This window comes from Denticeps clupeoides, chromosome 19, assembly GCF_900700375.1.
Source record: "Denticeps clupeoides chromosome 19, fDenClu1.1, whole genome shotgun sequence".
Lineage (NCBI taxonomy): Eukaryota > Metazoa > Chordata > Actinopteri > Clupeiformes > Denticipitidae > Denticeps > Denticeps clupeoides.
Window position 1 is genome coordinate 10,358,261 of NC_041725.1, and position 22,412 is coordinate 10,380,672.

At 42.3% G+C, this 22,412-nt stretch overlaps 1 protein-coding gene across 5 annotated transcripts in view; it reads left to right on the forward strand.

The window, feature by feature from the left end:
* Window positions 1-7,779: 7,779 nt before the first annotated feature.
* The window catches only part of cntn5 (contactin 5), a 152,958-nt gene continuing 138,325 nt past the window's right edge, over window positions 7,780-22,412 (forward strand). Inside the window, exons 1-2 of one of the 5 annotated variants that reach the window (XM_028962211.1) lie at window positions 7,780-7,851; window positions 7,917-8,168. The gene's annotated coding sequence lies outside the window, so the exon portion shown is untranslated. Of the gene's footprint in view, window positions 8,169-18,696; window positions 18,969-22,412 lie in introns of those variants that run through there. The other 4 variants (XM_028962209.1, XM_028962213.1, XM_028962210.1 and 1 more) reach the window with 4 other exon arrangements.

The following is a 22,412-nucleotide window of genomic DNA, read 5'->3' on the forward strand; positions in this document are numbered from 1 at the left end:
TCACGCGTCCTTTGCCACGCCTCTATTTTATCGCTTGTGATTTAAGTCATGGGCTTTGCCTGTGACGTGCACCGCTCATTATAGTGCCCTGACACGTGGATAATCCAATATAAATCAATCCCAGTACAGTTAGACATGTGATGTGTGTTTTAGATTTATTTAGTTTTCTGGGAAGCGTCTGTCCTTATTATTTGGAGGGTACCAGGGCCTCTGGGGACGTTGTGGGCAGATGGGGGTTGAGGTGTTGTCTCTGCTCACTGTACAGGTAATCAATTATTCTCTTACAAATGGGTTTCAGCATGCGGGAGGCGGTGGCAGGGATTCTTACCGCAAATCTGAGGGGGTCACGGAAGAGGCTTGGCAGGCGCACCATTTGGTGTGTTTATAAACTGTGGTTTTTGGGATCTGGTTTTTGAGTCATCGGTGGATTGGAGGTGGCAGCTGAAGACGTTACAAGATGTTAAAGAAGACAGCTCTTGTTACGACCCATTGAAAATTCAGGGGTTGCTCATTCAGAGGAAAAAATTACTCAGAAATGGAGCCCATTTTAAGGAGGCGAGGGAAATATTGAAGGCTCACCTATGTGAGGAGTCGCCACACACTGTAACTGGATTGGGTTCAGTGTTGCCTGTGCTACAAGCTGCATCCACAAGTTTGGTCCTGCTGAGGTGTCTTCAAAAGTCTCCTTGCCAGTCAGCTTCCAGCATTTTCCAGTCGTTGAGCCAGTCAGAGGTCACTCAAACTCCTTCAGAGTCTACAATGAGGATGCGAAACTTAATATGGGGTCTGTCCAATTACAGCGTGTGACCTTTCTTGTCTGCATCCGCCTCCCTGTTCTTGGAATCAGCTGATTTGTAGTGACATGACACTAATGATATGTCCCTGGTGACACTCGGCGCAGGAGGATATGATTACCCTCATGATGATTGTTATTTTCGGTTTCAGCCAATTATACAGCAGCATTGCATTTCAGCACCATGGACAGAGGACAGCTGTTGATCATTGACTCCCGAAGCAAATGCTTTGCAACAAGTGCTTGTAGCCGTCTGTCCAGAAGCTTCGGGGGCTTGCTGGCCTTGGAGAGTGGGAAGGGAGGGTCAAGCCAAGCCATCAGAGGGTCAAAACCTCCATCAAAGCCAGAGAGAGAGAGTGAGAGAGGCAGGAGTCCCCAGCTTTCAAGGAATCTCTGTCTCATGTCTGCATCTAATGGAAGATTTTGGTTTAACTTTCAAGTTCACTGTCAGATCCCTCAATATCAGAGAAAAAGAAGGGTTGCGGGAAAAAACTCAATCTTTGCCCTAATCCTGTCATTTTCTGGATGATAACCCAGTCAACATGGGACCGCTTCCTGATTTCATTTGGTGCTGTGCCTGCTCTATCTAGCATTTCCTGATGGTAATGGAGTAATCATTGGTCCTATTCATTCAACACAGTTGTTTCTTATCAGTTCTGATTGCACTTTGGGGGGATGGGAAGGCTGCTGGATGATGCAATGGCATGACAAGATGGGATCTGTCCAATGCAACAATGCAACCGTCCGAGATCCCATACGGTACCTGAATGTGACACTGTGCGATTGTAAGTGTGAGTCTTTGCTATCATTACATCATTATTACCTAAAGTACACAGGGTGTCATAAATCACCCAGTCGAAATGCTCCTGTCCAATAGGTCAAGGGGTGAGATAAGACACAAATGGGATCATTGACTGGTGAGAGTTTCTGGGCAGGACAGGACAGTGAAAACCTTGCCATCAGATTTTCTTTCTCTTTCAAAGATACCCCCAATAAAAGGATTTAAACGCCTGTCATGATTAAGATCTGTGATTAATTCCAAATCTGTAATTAGACATTTAGTTTTGTCTTCCCCCCCCTGCTCTCCTCCTCACTTCAGATGGTCCCTTAATCTTTTATCTTTGCAAGACTGATTTTATGTCACCCTGTGCATACACAAATACTCCATCATGCAGATGTTTTCACTGTCGTCAATGAAAAGCAGCGATCCGCCATTCAAATTGTAATATACCACCTCTATCCAGTCAGCATCTGCTGCACTATAAAGAGAAATTGCTCATATTTCTCTGGCAGGATAATGTGATTCACCATCTGCAGCTGCAAACCTCCCTATGCTACTTCAGTGCTTTACATGTTGGACTTGCAGAAAACTTGTCAAGAAACTGCAAGAAAGAAAGAAAGAAGGTCCTGCATTAAACAATGCACTCAGTGTTATGCAATTATTTTAATTATCACTTTGCAACGCACAGTGAAATGCATCCTAATTGCACCAATCAAATTTGCATTAGGAAGGAAAGCTACAGGCCCTTCCCCCCGCCCTCGACATCAGCGTGGTCCGCTCTCAGGCTCATCAGAGGCGTTCGCCCTGCACAGACACCATCTGCTTCCCGCTGGAGAGGAGAGGACAACGAGGACCTGCTGGGCTCGTTCATCACTCCTTTCTCAAATGCTGCTATCCAAAAAGGAGGAAAAGAAAAAAGGAATGATCAATTGTTAACTCCATAACTACACTGGAGATATTTTTGAGGCTCTCTGTAAATCAGGGATTACACTTTGATTACATTGTCCTCTTAAAAGGACAATCTGGATTAAATTCATTTCATTTAATGTGGTGGAAAAAAAAGGAAGGAACATAAGTGGCAACTGATTTCTTTTTTTCTCCTTGCGATTCATGTCAGAAGGTGATTTAGGCCAAATCTCTCTCACCATGAGCTGTTACTATAATTGAGAGTTTCACAGTTTTGATTCTCTTTAAATTCTGTTAATCCTTTCTTTCTTTCTTTCTTTCTTTCTTATGCTGAACCAAACAACCCAGAGGCAATCATTACTAGACATGAGGTTTAAGAAATGTTATGGCTGGGTAAGGTTACATACAAAAACTTGATATATTGTTATATCAAACTTGGACTCTGCATGTGTGTGTGCGTGTGTGTGTGTGTGTGTGTGTGTGTGTGTGTATATATATATATATATATATATACACACACACACACACATATATATATATACACACACACACACACACATACATATATATACATATATACATATATATATATGTGTGTGTGTGTGTGTGTGTGTGTGTGTGTGTATATATATATACAGAGTCCAAGTTTGATTTGGACTCTTAATATGAACCACAGATGGACTAGCAAATGGTTCTTGTAGTGTTACAAGCAACAGGAATGTCTGATTCTGGTTCAGGTTCTGTTACTAGAACCATTTGTTAGTCCAACTGTGGTTCATATTAAGGTCTAGGACTTGGACTCTGCATTAGATCCACTGCCAACTTCTCACTGCACTAAATGACTTTTCCTTTACACTTTAAACTGTTTACGTTTAATACGCGAATAAATGTGAATAGAGTTGTTGCATGAAATACTGTCAATATTTCTGACAGCTATTAATCATTTCTTTTGCACATACTGCACTGTATTGCTTTTTCATATAACATGTTGTGTATACATTTGTTGGCAACATCATTCACTTTTTAATCCCTTATAAATTTGACAACAACGTCTCTAATATTGTAATGTTGTCTTATGCAGTGAGGATGGAAACCAGTTAGGTCAATTACTTTCTGCACTCTTGTATTCATGCAAGTTTAATGCTCATTTGCATGTCTGGGAATATTTGGCGAATACAGGCATAGTGAGATAGGTGTGCTCATTACCAAAAACAAACACTTCCAGAGCAACCAGAAACCACACAAATTAACCCTAGACGGTGACGTGATTGATTAGTGGGCGCTTCGTTTGGCATGACCGTTCAGTTTAAACCCAAAAGGAATGAAACAAATGATGTCGTGCCCTGCCAATTAAGTATGACAGCTGGCCTACGGACTGGCGTGGAGAGGATATTGAGATATGCCTCGCTGACCCATAGATTGGTACAAGGAGGAGTGCGGTGCAAAGCAGTGCACCTCAGAAGGCAGTCCTTGGTGTTTAATGGAGATAAATTAACATCTGTCTCTCCCCAGGAGGGACCCTCTGCCTGTTCAGACAGAAAGGATTACTATTTTTCCATCTTTTCATAGAAGAATGGCAAATAGTAAGCCGCGACATCATCGCTCGCCATCTGTAAGCCGCAGATGTCACATCCTCTTGTGATTACTCAGAGGTGAAGCCAACAATAAGGAAGTGGCGGCACTTGTGTATCTATCCTCATGCCGAGGATCTGTCAAATACTGTAGCAGGGTTTTGGATTTGCAACCACAGTGGCATTTAGAAAGTCAGTTCACGGGAATCACAGGAATCTATTTAGGGTTGCGTTACTCTGAGTGATGGACATGCTGGAAATGAAAGAGATATGAAACCAAAAAATATGAAACATGCTGGAGATCTTTTTGCTTTGCAGTTACCAGACAGTTATTTTTTTATTTAAATTTATACATTGCATTTTTGTTTGCTTAATTGCGTTAATGGTATATTTACATTTACATTTATGGCATTTATCAGACGTCCTTATCTTACAATCATTAGTTACAGGGACAGTCCCTCCCTGGAGCAGTGTCTCAGGGACACAGTGGTAGTAAGCAGGATTTACTTTACTTTACTTAGCAGGCACTTTTATCCAAAGAGGAAGACACCAGCAATTCTCGGGATTTGAACCTGGGTCTTCTAGTTCATAGGTGAGTGTGTTAACCACTAGGCTACTACTACCAGTGCCTCACACTTTAATAAATGTCAATGTATCTAATGCGTTTATTTAAAATATTTTTGCTACAGTGAATTGTATGTGTTTAAGTCAACATAGGCCGATCAATGATAACATAACGACAGAAATATCACATAAGAGAGAGAGGGGAGGTGTGGCCATGAGTAAAATCTATAAACTCCATCAATTCTGCTCTTTCCAATCTGGACAAGTGACATGAGTGAGAGGAATTTTAAGTATTACTGGAACCCAAAGAAAACCTGGGAGTGTGGTTAATTACTTTCTGCAATTCTCAAATGGAAAAGCGATTAATTAGTCCCGGGTGTTACGTTTTAATTGCCTCTGGCATTTTAACTCCACAGTCCAAAATGACCATTCACATTGACCTGCTCAACTACTTTACAACCAGAGCAGAACCTTCAAGACATGGAATTATGTCGAGTGAGTCATTTATTCTCCACTTGATTTAAATTCAGTGCAGGCAGCCAGTTCAGACCAAAGATAAATGCATGAATTGACAGGTAATATGAATGTAAATGTAAAGATATTCTCCCGCCCTCCTTTTCTAAAACACTAATAACTCAGCCAAATGAGAGTATCTCAACAGAATAAAATGAAGAACAGCCATTAACTGCGTTCTGCGCTTCTTACGTGCTGAATATTGTTCAAGATCGACTGTGTCCACACTGCCGAGTGCATCTGATGTACATTAACACCTCATCTGAATACGATATACAAACTGCTACAAAAAAAATGTTATTAATAAAAATGTTGCCGGCATGAATGAAAAGAAGAGGACACTTAAGAATGTTTGTCCCCCAGAAAGCTTCTCATTGAGTGTGATGAGTGCAGCAACTGTGAAATGGACCAAATGCACAAGAGGAAGTGAGCTGAGGCTTGGCTGCTGTTTAATTAATGATGGAAACAGAGATAGGCTGTTAGTCCAGACTGTTGCCATTCAGACACTTAAAACAGTCAGGAAGGGAAGATGAGCGATGTAATTGATATTAGGATGTCAGGAGAGTGCTTCTGCTCCAGCCATTCCAAGTTTGCACTTATGCCATCAAACCAATTAAAAAATCCTAATATTATTATATAATTTTATTGTTTTATTAAATATTAACTAATCTAATTCCATTGTATTTCACCACTAACGGCACTCTAATGCATGTATGTTCTTATAAGTGGACTCTTTTTAACTGAGGTTCTCAGGGAATAAGAAGAAAACAGTTGCGTCGTGAGGGTGAATTCAGCGTACCAGCGCCCCCGGAGGAAAATTCAGATACTGCACATAAAACTAGTCCCGGATCTCAACCCTGGTTGTACAGCAGAACAACCACTCTAGTATTTGACGGCAAATACATATAATTTATCTATCTGTTTCACTCCCAATTAGGTAAATATATAGTCATGATGAGAATGGGAGAAACAAACAGCATTCAGAAAGAAAAACAGAACCCATCTGCCGGTGGTGGTTGCGGGGAAATTAATATGACTGCTACATGAGCACAGGAGACAAGGCAGCCAGCAGACTGATCAATAGCACTAATGAATAAATAGGAATATAAATGGCAATGCAGACATCAATGGCAGTTAGATTTTTAGTGATTTCCGGTCTCGTGGAGTGCTGCCTTCTTCAGTGTTTTTCGGTGATAACGATGGCATGTTTAGCAGAATCACACTCATCAAGAGAGGATTGCAGATGAAATGAGTTAGTTTATGAGAGACATGCCTCCAGTGAAAGCTGTTCTAGTTGTGAGAGACTGAAGGGTAACACACAGCTTAGCCCTGTGCTGAGAGCCACAATCTCATGTCACGGAAAATTGGCATTGACATAGATGTCAAGGAGCCAGTGGCGAATGAGGCCTGGAGTGCCTGTCTTTTCATGTTGGGTGCATTACAGCATGAAGAACACACAGGGTACATCTATTAATACTGTCCTTAATGGAACCTCAGGTTAATAGACTGTTGTCATTTGGCATTGCCCAAAAACAGCAGAGACAGGTGACCCAAGGGAGCAGTGAAACAGATCATATTGCCTCCTGTGTGCCACCTGATACAGGGAATATGCTTGGATTCATGGTTAGCAGAGGGAAAATATCTGCCAGTGCATCCGCTCTAATCGGACTTCTGAGAGCTTTGACTTTCACCGTTTAAATGCACGGTCTGTGAATTTGTTGGCAGAAGATCTGGTCGCCAATGGGGAGCATATGATCGTGTCTTCACCTCTGACTTGCAGACCAATAGAACTGGATAAACATGGTCTTCTGATTTAATTTAGAACGAGAGCTCTGATGCTTGGAGTCACACACACACACACACACACACACACACACAAAGAAACAAGAAGAGATTGGAAACAAGCGGTTTGATCTGTTTTAGCCGACTGAGACAGAGTGTGTGTCTAAAGTGTCGCAAGATAATAGTGCAATTGCTGGCATGTGAAAATGAAATGCATCTACAAGGCTGTCAGTACGCATATGCATCAAAATACCACTAAACAGCACTACCACTTTTTCATCTCTGATTCTGCACAGAGCAAAATGATGATGGTAAGCAAACAAAAAACACTACACAATACAGAGTGACACTGCAGTTAGCATTGTGGCCTCACACTTCTAGGGTTGTGAGTTCAAATCCCAGTTTCTAGCTTTATCAGCACGGAGCTTGCATGCTCTCCCCGCCTCATCAAGGTCTCCTCTGGGTGACCTGTGACAAAAGTGACCATGTAGGTGTGCCGTAATTACTTCTTCTTTCAAACGTAAAAGTGTAAACGTTTACTCTACGCATGCGCACACAGAACCGGACAGGTAGGGCCATCAGGCAGCCACGTGCGACGCGTTTATCAACGCAGCACGCTTTTATTCTCACTGGAGCAAGTGGCCTCGAATCCTTTTCAGGGTTTTTTTTAAAAACGTGTCTGGGATATCAGGCATGAAAACAATTCCTGGAGGGACGATCGATCGATAGATAGATAGATAGATAGATAGATAGATAGATAGATAGTTTTTGCACGTGCATAGACACATACAGGCGCACACGAGCCGTGCACGCGCACACTCTCGCGCACAGACACGGGCGCGCGCGCGCCCGCCCGCACGCGAGTGTGAGGGTTTACGCGGAGACGCCGCTACTGTACTGCGAGTCGTCGGGAGCGGAGCGGACCGTCTGCAACAACAACAGTAAAACTATTCACCAAATTGTATGTATATAGATATATAGATATACATTTAAAAAGAAAAGAAAGGTGTCGTCCTGTAGCGGCCAGGCGCAGGTGGACGGTGGCGGCTTCACCCGTGCGACCGGAGGATGCGAGCGAGCGACCGGAGGATGTCGGGCACGCCGCGTCGTGCCGTGTGAGAGCGGGGGAGAAGGGCGTCCGGGAGTCCGCCGAGCCTCCCAAGTTCCCGGGCGACACTCGGCCGTGAACGGGACTTAGAGAGCGACGCGACGGTGCCGGCGAGCGAGGCTGCACCCTCCCCCGTACCCCCGCACCCGAGTGAGTACCGGACTTTCTCCTCACCGCCGCCCCCGGCGAGAGCCGAGCGAATTCTTCTCTTCACGCCGCCGCCGCGCATCTCAGGTTTTTTATTTTTGTTATTATCGTCATTGCCGTTTTTGTCCAGCACCACTTCCACACGCCAGACTCGGTGGAACAATACGTGGCGCCCACAAACTTGCCACTTTCCGTGGGTTAGTTAGCAGGTTGAGCTAATCCACCCCCTTCACCGACGCCGCGGTTAACTAAGAACGACAATGACGACGGAACGAACGTTGTAACAGGCGCATTCAAAGCCGTGAATGGAGCAGAACGACGGGCGCCACTACGGTGCAGATGGCTCATGTTTATTAGTGTTTTTTGTAATGGGGGCAAGTGGGGCTGAGTTCAGCAGAAGTGCAGTGGGAAGCCTGGCGGAGCGTCGGGATGCAGCGTGGCGTCCCAAAGGTCTTTTCATTCAGGAAAGTCGGGACGCCGACGGGATCCATTTCGCTTTTCTCAATTTCGCTTAATTTGGTGTCTTAAATTACTTTTCTTTTCTTGGAGGGGGGGGCTTGTTGCCACGCAACCGTGCGTAAAATGTTGTGCTCAAACTTTTCTTTGGAATTTGTATTATTATTATTTCTTGCTCAGTCCTCCCTCATATTCCCCTTATTAAAAAATATAGTTCAGGATTTAGCAGATCCTTTCTTGCTTTTTTGAAGTTTGATATTTTAATATTTACCAGATAAGGCTGGACTAAATATAAAAGGAATATAAATACTCCTATTGTCACTTGACTGAATATCTTGAGTCGCCTGAATCGTACGATTATTGCTGCTTATTGAATACAAACTTTTCTTTATTTATAGATTATCAATACATTGATAATTCCTCATCGATACAAAACCGCTGCTCCGCCTGCCTTTAGGTTCATAATCGGGTTGTAAATTATGTAAAGATTTGATTGTAATTGTTGGTGAAAGTTGAAAACATGTCAGTCAACAGAGAAGGGTGTGGCAGCCAGTAATACGTCCCTCCAGATTTTACGTTTGTGGAGACTGAAACCTCCCGGTTCCAGCTCCTGGTTCCCCAGTGGCCTTTGAATCTCAATATTGGAATGTCAATTAAATTAGAACTCTTCAGCGACTTCATGTGAACCGGCAAAACAAGGCCATTTTCTACGAGCCATCTCAACGCCATTTAAATGTCAGCCAGTGCAGAACATCGCCCGTATGCATATTAATCTGCCACGGGATGCTTGATTAGGCTTTCAGCGCCTTTTATTCTTCAGCCCTGTGGTGGAAAGGTCTCGTCCTGTTCCGGCGCTACGGCCTCCAGTAGCCCAAACAAGAGCACGTGGTCAGGCCCCTCTGAGGATGTAAGGCTGACTCTCTGTTATGATATTAGCTGCTACGAACCGAACGCTGACTGTGACCTTAGTTACTAAGCAACCTCACATAGCCGGCAAGTGGGTCAGAGCCTGATTCAAACGCAGCGGTCTGCGTGCGCTGCAGGTCTTCAGCAAGTAGGGAGATCAACTTTGAAGACGTCTGCAACTGGCCTTTGTGTCACAGGCCTTTATGAGCATGGATTTCAACTCATTTAGTTAAGCGAAATCAAATGTCAAACAAAAGGTTGGTGCTCTGCGTCCACCCAGGGGCGGTTTAACCCGTGAGTGGAAGGTTGCGGGTTCGAACGCACTGTTCACAACGAGCGGAGGGGGAAACGCAGAGGACACATTTTGTTGTGTTTTGCACTGTGTCACTTTTGAAGCGTCTTACGGCGAAGCCCTACAGAGGCATGAAGGTGCATTGCATTTTTATTAATACATAATATAAAAAGTATAATCAAATCATTGCAGTGCTGTATATCAGGACAGGCTCACAGGGAACAGGTCTGGGAGAGAATGGGCCACAGGTAAAGAATAAAAAATAATGAAAAAAGGACTTTACCGTCTACATCATTCTGCCAATGGGAGCCATAAAAAGACAGAGTGGCCCTTTTCCCCATCCAGATATAAAAATCGAGTAATACTTTAGCCACAGGCAGGGCTTGGTGCTTGTATGTGCATCAGAGTATCAATAAAATCATGCAGGCAGAGAAATCTGCAGCATTTTATTGGTTTGTGATACTGTGTCACTACAGGAGAAGTTTGGAATTTTGTCATTTTGCTGTTGTTATGCTGTCATAATTAGCCTGATACACACCCAGTAGCTGGTACTTGTCATGGAGTTTAGTGCTGACACCACTTCTTCTGCACACAGAAATGTGCAGCACTATTAGTTCCATTGCTTGGGTAATTGTGTTGTCATCAATTAAGGGGAGGTGTTCAGACAGGTGAAAAATTAAAGGAAAGATATGAGTTTTTGAATGGGGCATCTGGCAAACATTGTTGGACCCTCTTGTCCCCTTAAAGGGAAAGGTCAATGGAAATCAATACACTGAGATTATGACTGATCACTTTAATTCCATAATGACATGTTTATCTGCTGATGGGAGCAGCACATCCACTGCTGAAATATTAAAGGAAAATAAGGCAAAGCATTCTGTTGAACAGATCCTAACCCTGCTGAGCACCTATGGGACATTTTGGATGGACTGTGTTCACCAACATTGTCACAATGCAAAATCCTGGAAAATCTAACAGTCTTCATCCCACCCATATATATCCTATGCATATTCAGCACCTAAGACATTTTTTAACTCTTTAATTGGATTGCATCTTTCTTGTCATGTTTACAGGTCTCCGATTATGAATGTTTTCTTTTTTACTTTTATAAAGTTCTTAGTGGACCACTAATAATATATCAATTCAGTCTTGGTGCAGAATTACAGCCACTTTTTGCCAGATTTCTCCAGGACGCACCGTATCGGTGTCTGTAGCTCTAAATGCTAATGAGGAGGAGAGAGGCGGGACGAGGAGGAGAGCAGCCTATAGAAGTGCGCAGACATTCACGGAAATGATATCATCAAGACTCCCTGTTTTGCACAAACAAGAAGTCATGTTGCCATTTTCCAGAAAAAATTAACCCTCTGAGTCTCATTCGATGGAACTAAAAAAAAAATTGTGCTAATTTTTACATCCAATCACAGAGCAACTGCAATGATTCACATGTTTTCAAGCCGTGACAGTCAGGGGAGTTACTTTTTTAGGGGAGGGGTGGGGAAATTCTCTGGGCGGACAAAGCATGAGAAATATGAGGTAACCTTTCCCCTTATGATGACATAAGGGGACAAATTCCAGATCCAACTGTCCAAGCTGCTGCTCTCTGAATGGTGAAGCAGAATGGCCAAAGCCCTCTTTACACCTATTGGCATTTCTAACCACTGCAGGACCATAGACAGGCTAGGAGAACTCATATTTATGTGAAGTAATCTTACAAAGTGAAATTTTCTTGATGGGGACCTTTAAAAATTATCGTTAGTTCTATGGTTGTTGGTTTCCTGGTATTAACATACATGTTGATTTAAAAAGGCTGAATTTTACATCAGTGTCTCTTGGGGGAAGACTGTTCCTGCGGCACGCAGTATGTAATGCTGAATTGCACTGGAACAATACGAGGCAGCAGAGGTCATCATCTTCATTGTTCTTAATTTGCTGTATATTAAATGTGGCTGATGTTGCATCTGTAGTTAGCAAATTGTTAATTGTTCTTTCTTCCCATAAGCATTTGCATTTAACTAGGAGCTGGCTAAAAATATATATTTTTACTCATTTTTTCTAGTTATAAACACTTTTGTTCTCTTGAGTTTTTGCATGCTGAAGCCCAATTTCAGAGAGGCCTGCAGCTAGATAGCGCTCGGCTCTATTTTTATGCTCTGGCCAACTTCTAAACTTGAGTGGAAGGAACAAGCCAGACACCAGATCAAGTGGTTCACCATTGCATTTAGATTTCAGCAATGCACCCATTGTTTTAAACATTGTGTTTCTGGTCTACTGAAAAATGTGAATTTGTGAACTTCATCAAAATAAAATCTGATAAATGGTTTGTTTATTAATTTCTAGTGTACATTATTTTTATGTACGAATGCACCATTATTAAGGCTAAAAGCTCAAATTTATATGAATGTTGAAACCTGCACACGCACGCACACATACACACAAATACTGCTACTACTACATGAGTAAATGATAATTCCTTCATACCCTGTTTATTTTACAGATTTTTTTACTTTTCTGCAATAATACAAATTTTGGCATCCATTATTGAAATCGAAGGGTCATTCATTAATGTGAATCTAGTAAAAAAAATTTGAATGTTGACAGTTTAACAACACATTTAGTCCGCAACATAAAGGTTATTGACATAGGCCAACAGGCTTGGGACAAGACCTAATTGAAAGTGACAAATTTGCACTGAAGTCTAGCCCAGGGGGAAACTTTGGCAAAAATATAGGGCCATTCTGAGGGACCAGTGTGGAGGGAAGCAGTGACACGTCTCATGTAGACAAAATAATGGGACCTCAGGGAGTTCTACTGTAAGATCGGAGACGTGTAAAATGGGCATGGACAACAATGTCTGGAGGGCCACTTCTGGGTCATCTGGAATATATTTGCATGGACTGGTGGAGGGTTATTTAACTGAGAAATTTAGATTTCTTTTGTATTATATATGCATTATAATTATATGAAAACATAAATGCAGATAAGATATGATAAGCTCTAGTATAGTTTATAGATTTACGCAAATATCAAGCCAATCTTCACCAGTGAATGGTTAAGACCGGTAGGCGATGCACTATTTGCAACCTGGAAATGGTTTTGGGCACAAATTATCTATCGGTCAGCACAGGGAATATACTCACACTGTGTTTGGTGAATTTATTCCAAGACTGCCCCTTAATTATCTGCCTCTGACTCAAACTAGATATCAAACATCCAAATTGTCCAGTGGCGAGGCCAATTATTCTTGTGCGTAATCAGAACCTGAGCCGTGCAAAAAGCACACAAGAGGCAAAGCAGCAGAGGGCACTATTTCTTTATAGTCTTATTACATTGTTTTATATTGCTCTAGTTAATTTGTTCCACTTTTAACCATAATAACTAAAATTCCAAAACCCCTTTAATAGACGGAATGAATAAATGAAACAAATGAGTTCTCAAATGCTACATATATTGCCAAACGTTTGGAGAGTCCACCTAGATATCTTGTTATAGAGATGGATGGGTGAATCCCAGAGGAAAACGCACAGTCTCAAGCAGTTTCAAACTTACAAATAGACAAAGTTCACATTGAACAGTGGGTATGTATGTGTACATGTAAAAAAGGGAAATGAGAGTTGTTGCTATTGCAGTTATACTAAAAGGAAAAACAGCATATTTTCATTTATTGATTTATCACAACCTGTAGAACTGACTTTCTACCATACTTTTATGACCATTAAATGTGACCAGATGCAAGCTATACATTTATTGCGCTTGCGTTAAACGTACCCCCATCATCACTTGGACTGGTGCCATTTAATGGCTGGCTGTGTAGCTCTCAGCAGTAATTTATTTCCATTTGCACAATCCATCAGAGTTGCTTTGAGTCACGGTTAAATTGGAACTTCTTCTGTTTAGCTGTGGACACAAACCACGGGTGTTGAAGAGAATCTTCCCATGGCCACCCTCCTATGGCCAGAGGCTAATCACGTTGTTTAACTTCATTTTGAAATGCGGGAGCCCAGTGGTCTTTAAGACACTGTGTAGGACGAGAAATATCCCTCAGGAGCCATATGACAAGTTAATTTATGTAATTACACATGAGCCTCTGCATTGTGGAAGATGACTTAATGCAGCGTATTGCTGGTTGTCTGTTTCAAGAATATTTCTGATCTGAAACAATGTTATTCAAAGTCCTAAATATCTTTATCTTTAAGAAATGGTAGTGTTTTTATGTTGGTGTGACTAGTTGTCTCCATTTAGCACTGCAGTGATTTGATTGCGCTCTGTGAGAGAGGGTGTTTTAAGCTGAGCCCCAGAGTCAGTAATTGTAATTAAGCAAACACTGAGATTGTGATTTCCTGGACGCTAATGGTGGCATTAGAAACATTCAGGATTTCCATATTTCCATTTTGTGTTGCTATTTTAATCATCTGAATTTGGTCTTTAGCGCAAAGGGGGATGAAATCTGTGTTCAAGCTTCTTGAACAACACATCCTATTATGTGAGCAGTTCCAAAAATAATACAACAATTTAACTCAACCACTGCTGCTGTTTTATTACTAGTCCTTCTTGGGTACTATTATAGCTCTACTACTCTGTTTATTATTCTTAGAGGCAATTATCCCTCCATCTATCTGTCTATCCTTCCATCCATCCATCAAGCCATGGACGCATACACGAACACACCCTGGGGTGCCAGTCCATCTCATGGGTTTTCAGAATATAAAAATGATGCAATCTTTTATTCTGTCAGTTACTCCATTGCCCACTTCCTAGTGCCCCGGTGGTTGTGTTTCTACCAACATGCAGTGCATCCATATAGGTCCTTTTTAGGTCTTTAAACATCTTCCCCATCTGTATATTGTTGTTGTATGTAAGCATAATTTAATGAAGCAGAATAACCTTTTGACCTTTCGTTCTTCGGTCTCTCATCTACGGCATCTACAGGAAGATTTGTTTTGTGCATAGGCTACCTGTTCATCCTGTGTGTTGCGGAGAATACAGATTTGGTGTGAATGAGCGTGTGTGTGTACTCACCCTGTGACAGGTATTCTCTGTAGGGTTTGTGTCTAGTGATTGCTGGGATTGGCTTCAGCTGACCCTGGCTTTGATAAGCACCTAGAAATAGATGGTTGGATGAAAATATATTTAGTGTGTGTTATAGGTGTGGAACAGGTTGCAAATGATCTAAAAACATCTGTAGAGAATATAGCAAAAATCATAATGGGAGTTTTTTTTATCATAGGTATAGATGTTATAGATACAGGAATTTAGCTTTGTTTGTTGTTGTACCACAGTAAACTCCTTTAAACCAAAGTGTTTCCAAATTGCTGACTTGGTTTTGCCTTTCTTGGACACCAAAGGCTCTCGCTCTTTCATCTTGGCTCGATCTGGACTGAATTTGCCACTGACTGGCAACGAGCGAGTTTGAGCTTTTAAGGAGGGGAATGGGTGCAGCAGACAAGAAAGGTGTGTCAAAACTAATACAGTACAATTGTAGGGCCCTATGAAATTTACCTCTTCACCTAAAAACTTTATGATTATGGAGTAGATGGGGAAAAATAGCGGATTCCGTTTTATTGGTTGGAATTTGCTATTCCGTCCGCGTCTTCCACATCACGGAAATAGTAGACAAGAGTAGACAATCGTCATTTTACCTTGATTATAATCTTCATCATAAACTTTATCAAATGAAAAAATGTGAGCACCTTTAAGCATCTACGGTTAGTTAGATTAGCCTGATTACCTTTCACACCACAGTTCCTATTCATCTTACCGTGCATTCAGTAGTGTTTTACTAGGCTTTTACATTCCCAAACGTACACTGAATGTTTTACAATTAACGGGGGGGTGCATTAAATCTCTGTTCATACCCAAATCAAATATCCCAGGGCTCACCACAGCCTGAACGCTGTCACCAAACAATGAACATTTTTACTGCTCCCAGACAGTAGGCAAACATTCTTGCTGCATTTTTGTCTCGTCTTTTAGCTGAGGATAATTTGCTATTAATCTGCTTGTCTCCTTTGTCTGCATTTTGCATTGCCTTCACTCTCCCAGACTGATACAGTCTAATTCGTTTTTACTCCTTTTTTTCCTTGCCTCTCCATTTATTGTGCTCCTTTTATGCGCATTGTGTCGAAGTAGCCGCCGGCGTTCTGTTCTCTCATTTGGCTTGCACTCGGTTACAATGCCGCGGAGAAAATGTGTAAAAGATATTCATTTTGGATACTCCAGATTAAATTGTACCCCTCTTCAGCAGTGCAATGTCATGAAGGACAGGGTGGTTTGAATGAGCCCTGAACAAGATACTTCATCACCCTGCTGGAAAAAAAAGGAGGGGAAGATAAACGCTTTTCTCTTAATTGAGATCCGGACTCTATCCAATCTCCCGGCCCAGATTGCAGTTTTGTAAAGCGATGTGAATACGCGCTGATCCAGCTTCATCACTTTACAGCATGCCAGCAGTCCACCAAATGACATTTCTCCGTATCTCATTTAATGAGAAAATAATATTTGCCAAGGCCAGTACCTCATTAGTACGTCCTGGGGTGTCTTTAATCCCACGTGGCTCGAGTTGGACAAGTAATGTGGAGTTTTTGTTGACGGAGGTTTAAGGACTAATCAGCTTTAATTACCTTCATCCGGTCACACGGAGGCCGGGCAGCATGGGATAAATGATATTGGTTCTTTGAAAATTGCTGGCGTTCCAGAGAACAGCACTAGACTCTGCCGGCTGCCGACACCTAGGAACAGAGGGAAATTGAGGATTTGGGACAAATCTGAGATTAGGAGTAGATTTACTGAAAGATGAGGCACGGGGGCTCATTGAGGCCAGTTCTGTTGGGTTATTTATATCACTTCCGAAGAAAAAAAGACCACCACTTTTCTGGATATTTTAGAGCCACACCATCAACCATCAAGGGCATAATTGATCCAGTTCTTTATTGTTTTACAAAATACAAAAATAACCAGAAAATGGGTTAGATTGAAAGTAAAATTTCAATGGCAGAGTGCTACAAGCTTGCTCAGAATTGAGCTTGCTCAGTCTTGTAAGGTCAGTTGTCATCCAGATTTCCATAAATAAATGGATGAAACAAGAATGAAACATGGTTTTTAATGATGATTTGTCATGTGATGCATTAGATCATCCAGAATGAGGAAGTAGCCTGTGCGAGAGCTGTCGATCATCTGGATCCTCGTCTGGTTCATAGGCAATTGGCATTTTCTAGGTTTTATTATTTATGGGAGTACAGGACACCTTACCTGTAGAAAACATTTAGCAAACTCCAGTTTAAAAATTTTGCCCTTAGTATTCTGGAAATTTGTTCAGTTGCCTAATAATAGCATGAAATTTGCAATTTTCTCTTTGAAAATGCTCATATTTTTAATGACAAATTATAAGTGTCAAGATTTTAACATGTCTTTGGTCTAGACAATGTAAATTATTAATAAAATGCATTTAATGCACAAAAAAAGAGGAGCTGTCTATGGTCCTGATTTGTGGACCGTGAAGGGGTTAAAAATAAACCGACTAAATGCCCAGTGAGTGCTAATGTAAGTCTTTGTGTGACTGCATGCGTTCATGCAGTCACCCTTATCAGGACGGAAGGGGCTGCTGCTTCTGGACCGGGAACAGATAAGTGTGCCCTGTGGTGGAATCCAGTCGATGCCGGGGATGGTGTGCCGGAGCCGCGGGGATGAAGTGGCTTTCAGCACGGCCCCTCCTGATTTTATGTGACAGCGTAAGGGCCTAATCCAACTGGGCCACAATAAAGGGCGCTTTCTCTCTGATCTTTTATATTGCAGAATGTCTAACACGCTCACACCCCAGTAAAGATCAGGGCTTATGGGGAGTGCCGTAATGAGGAGCTAAAGTCAGGCAGAAGAGCCCCAATATGGGGTTCGTGGCAATTTCTGCATCCTGCTGATATCATGAGAAGGCACTTTTATGGATATTAATTCATCGCCTCCTCGGGTCCGTGACTCACGTTGACCTGCCTTTGTGATAGCCTCTGCTTTCTCTCAAATCATTCAGCACGGCTTAACATCCCAATGTTCCCTTTTTGTACCACCCCTCCCTGCGTGTAATTTTCTCCAAATCCTTTTCACATGGCAAATGATTTTTTTTTTTCTCATTTAAAACTAGATCGTGGGTGTTAACAAAAATATATAATTCCTGTGTCTGTCTCAAGGGAACAAGTGCTTAAAAACAACAGCACTGAACACCAAAGTCCTATTATTGTGAAAGAAGCCATTGCATTTCAAGGAATATATCATTTTTTTCTCCCTCCAAGAGACATGGTTGCCCATAGCGCTGCGACTGTTAGCAGCATCAGGTCCTCCGTCCTCCATGTTCACTCACACTAGAAACATTAGGGTTAACTGCGTCGATTCGAATTAGTCCGAATAAACAGGTCCAGGAAAAAAAAAAAAAAGCCTTGTGCTTTCATTTGTGCCAATGCTCACGGTGAACCTCCAGCTCAGTACACCGCGACAGCGCCAACAACCCCCCACCCCCTTCCCCATTAATCTAACAGGTGATTATCAGAATTAGAAACTGCGGTTATCGTGACCCAGTAAGATGATGCTAATGAACCCGGTGCTCTTGTGTTATGCAATTTGTGGCTCGTGGGCAATAAGCTTCTTATCATGCTCATGAATATCAAATGGCTTCTTAACCTCATGTAATACACGCCTGGTGACATAAACACCCCTGCCGAATTACTTAGAACTTAATCATTTTTGCTCTGTTACAGTAAATTATAAGAAGGAGGTCTGTTGCATCATATCCTGTTTAACTAAACCGTGCAATCAGAATAATCCCTTGGATTTGAGGGCAGCTCTTTATAATACGCTTCTGATTTTTATAAGAAATGCTTTCCCCCATCACGGCAGAGGACCACTTTTAATATTGGGTCGAGGCGTAGACCAAATGATCACCCGGGAAGATTTCTTCCTGGGTGGAAGAAGTCACGCAACCCTGCCGGGTGGGAATGAGCGCCGGGCTCCTCTCGCCGTGACCCGTCCTGAAAGTGAAGCTGTTAGCCGCCCGCTTCCTCGGTTACCAGAACCAGAGCCCCAAATCGCGGCTTCAATCACTGCCTGCTGCTCGGTGCAGACGGGCGCTGGAATCGTTCCAGACACACTCCGCCGGGAGCTTCCGACAGGTTAGTGTCTTCCTCCTGACCCCCATCACCCGCGGGCCGCCTGGTGCCGATCCCCCCCAGGTGTGGGGCTTTAGCGATAGAGCAGGTAAGTAATAAGGGGAGTGTGAGAGGATGGCTTCGCTTTGATATCTTTCTCTATCTCTCTCTCTCTCTCGTTCTCTCTGGTGCATTCACTCGCTCCCACTGCAGGGCTCAGGGAAACAAAACAATAAGATTTGCAGCGGCCACAGAGCACGGAAAAAAAAATGGCTGTGTTAGAGTGTGCACTGATTCGAGAGCAGCCCACACCGCTTGTCTTTAACCTCACGCTGCGGGGAGCCCCCTTTTCCCCCTCACTGCTTACATAACGCCGACTTTAAATGCATTTTACTTCGAACGGCCTGTCCAAAAAAATCCCCTCACCTGCATGTGGAAACGTTGTAACAGGATCAAAGTTTGGCAGGGAATTGAATTTTCACGTTGGGAAAAGTTCAGCTGCCTTTGGCGGGGGGCAGGACAGGCCTGTGGGGGTGTAATAATCAGGACTCCCACTGAGTCCTAACAGAATTTGGGGTTCGTTATGCAGGAACATGAGCGCCGACTTTGAACTGCTGAGTCACTTTGTTTGGGGGGGGCTTTTATTTTGGGAAAAACCGTGATGTCGACAGCTCACACGTGGGGGGGATTAGGGAGAGTAATCCCTCTGCATGGAAACACAAATTCACACATTCCTTTGCTGTGTTAAATACATTCAGCAAGAATGGATTTGTCCAGCAAAGCATGTAATAACATGCCTCTGTGTGTGTATGTGGGTGTGTGTGTTTGTGTGGATTTGTGTGCACTTTTATGTTGAAGAACCATTTGCAGATGTATACTAACGTAACATCAAGGAACACATGCAAGAAAGGATATGTGGTATGGTGGCAGCAGCACTGTTGGGTTAAACACTTGCCTATGGACCAGAAAACACCAAAATCACAGGTTCAAACCCCACTTAGGAATATTGTTCCCCATAGCAAGACACTGTAAATGTTACAACAGTGACACTGCGCCTTCCAAACGAATCGAACTGATCTGCGAAAAGGTCAATTAGGAGGCAAGCATTGTATCAATACAACTTTATTTATATAGCTCCTTTCATGCAGATAGCGATGGGAGGTCTTTTGGAGAAAATAAAAAAGTGTGTGTGTGTATATACATATATATATATATATATATATATATACACACACACACACACACACACACACACACACACACACACACACGTGGTTTACTGTTTCAGCATGTGCTGATATTAATATATAAACGTAAAGTTGCTGCACACAGTGATCTGTTCTTGTGTACCCCTGTATATGTGGTAAAAGTCAGTAAATTGTTGATTAGGAATTGGTTAGGAACGGATCTAGTCGATAGGAGTTTACTGGAAGCCTGCATGCAACAGCTGCCATTTGTCCCTAGAGGCAGCCTAGCGTGAGGCCGGTGGGAGGAAATCCGGATGACCTTAAACAACGCATGATCTTTGACAGCCTAATCTCCCCAGTGTTCTTGTTCACATACCCGGTCACTCCAGACCACATGTCTTTAGGAAATGTATACCGTGGCAGGCGACATGTTCGAAGTGAAAAAAAAAGGCTGACATGAAGATCACACCTTATTTCTGTCTGTCGGCTTCCGGATTCTGTGTCGGAAGAGTGAATAATTGACAGGGTTTCTGAGATAAGCCTGGCTCTAATCTCACCATGCTTTAGTTGTCAGAAAGGCAACCTGCGGCAAACAGGAACAGATAGTTGTGATACTGCGCCATCGCTCTGTTCAGAGATAGGTCTCTGTGAAGGGGGTGAATGTAGGATTTTCAAACTGTATCTCTGTGTTTGTATCTTCAAATTAATGCCAAGAAGCCAAGGTATCTATAAAGTACAAAAGTAAGACATTTATCGATCAGGGACAGGAATTTAGAATGAGTAACACACACACACGTTCACTGCTGTTTGAATCTAAATTCCTGTTGATAGGCTAAAAAATATGGATTATTTTACTGGCAGCTAATTAAGTGCCTATGGATTGGTCCTTAAAGGCCTGCTCATCTGAATGTTAGCAACAGAAAATATCACATTTGTAATGTGTGCTGATGTCCCTATCAATTTTTCAAAGATTACTTTGGAAATGTAATTCATTACAATTACAAATGACCCTATTTAAAATGTAATAGTATTGTACTATATAAAAGTAATGAAACAAATTACATTGGATTACTTTTGTAAATTTTGATTCAATGTTATGGCAGTGCTTACCCTAAAGCACCAGACATTGACTACTGTCAGACTTTTTTCAATATATAAATTAACATTGTTATAACAAAGATAATATGATAACAGCCACCCCAGGGTTAGGTTTGCAAGGTTTGCATGCTTTCCCTGTGTTGGTGCGGGTTTTCTCTGGGTTCCCGGCAGCCATGACCCTGAGTAGGACTAAGCGATTATAGAAAGTGAGTGAGAGAGCAAGTATTAAACATGCCTCAATTGCTTTGTCGTATCACCAGTAAAATGTCGCCTCTTCCTCTGCTTTTAACTTGGTGAGTAGTGGGCAGCCAAAGGCGCCCGGGCAGCAGTGTGTGGGCACGGTTCTTTGCTCAGTGGCACCTCAGGGAATTACGATTAATAATAATGTATTAATACATTACTATTAATGTAGCAATAATTGATGGAACAGTAATTGATGTTGATTTTTAAAGTAATGGACGTGAAAAATACCTGGAGCCTCTTGAACATTTTATTGATCAAAATGATAAAATAGAAGAAACAAATGCAGTAGTAGGCAGTTACACTGTTCTTGTGAATTCTGCTGTTACAAAACAGTACTACTGCCTTTTTAATGCCAGTTCAGGATCACACTAGGAACTTTGGACACACTCTGGTCATTATACAGGCCTTTTCAATAGTACGGTATATAATATTATACTGTACCATGTCTAGTTTATTATACATGTTCATGATGTGCAAATGGTGACGTGTACAGTGTAGTCTATATTACTTAAGGCTTGGATTGGTTAACACAGTGCTGGGCCATTGCCCACATCCACTTTCTGCACGCACTTAACTTATCAATGTGCAGTAAGAGGGAACAATTGGCACCAGTCGGAGGGCTAAGAACCAGTCCACATTCTCCACTGCTGCCAGCCGACGACAGGAGTGGATGTGTTAATTAAAACAACTTAAGATCTGGAAATCTGAGAACGGCCGTGGTGTTACTCTGCCACTCTGTCTCTATTCTCCACTTTGGCCAAAGGCACTCTTGCGCAGTGCCTGAGATCCTTGTTCTTTTGTGCAGGAAGAATAGCCCACTAAATGAAAAGCCAGGCTGTGTGTGTGAGTGTGTCTGTTTCTTGAATGGCGAGTGGAATATGGGTGTCTCAGCAAAGGTGTTTCTCATTTTTCATATCCTGCCCGACACAGTCGAAAAATA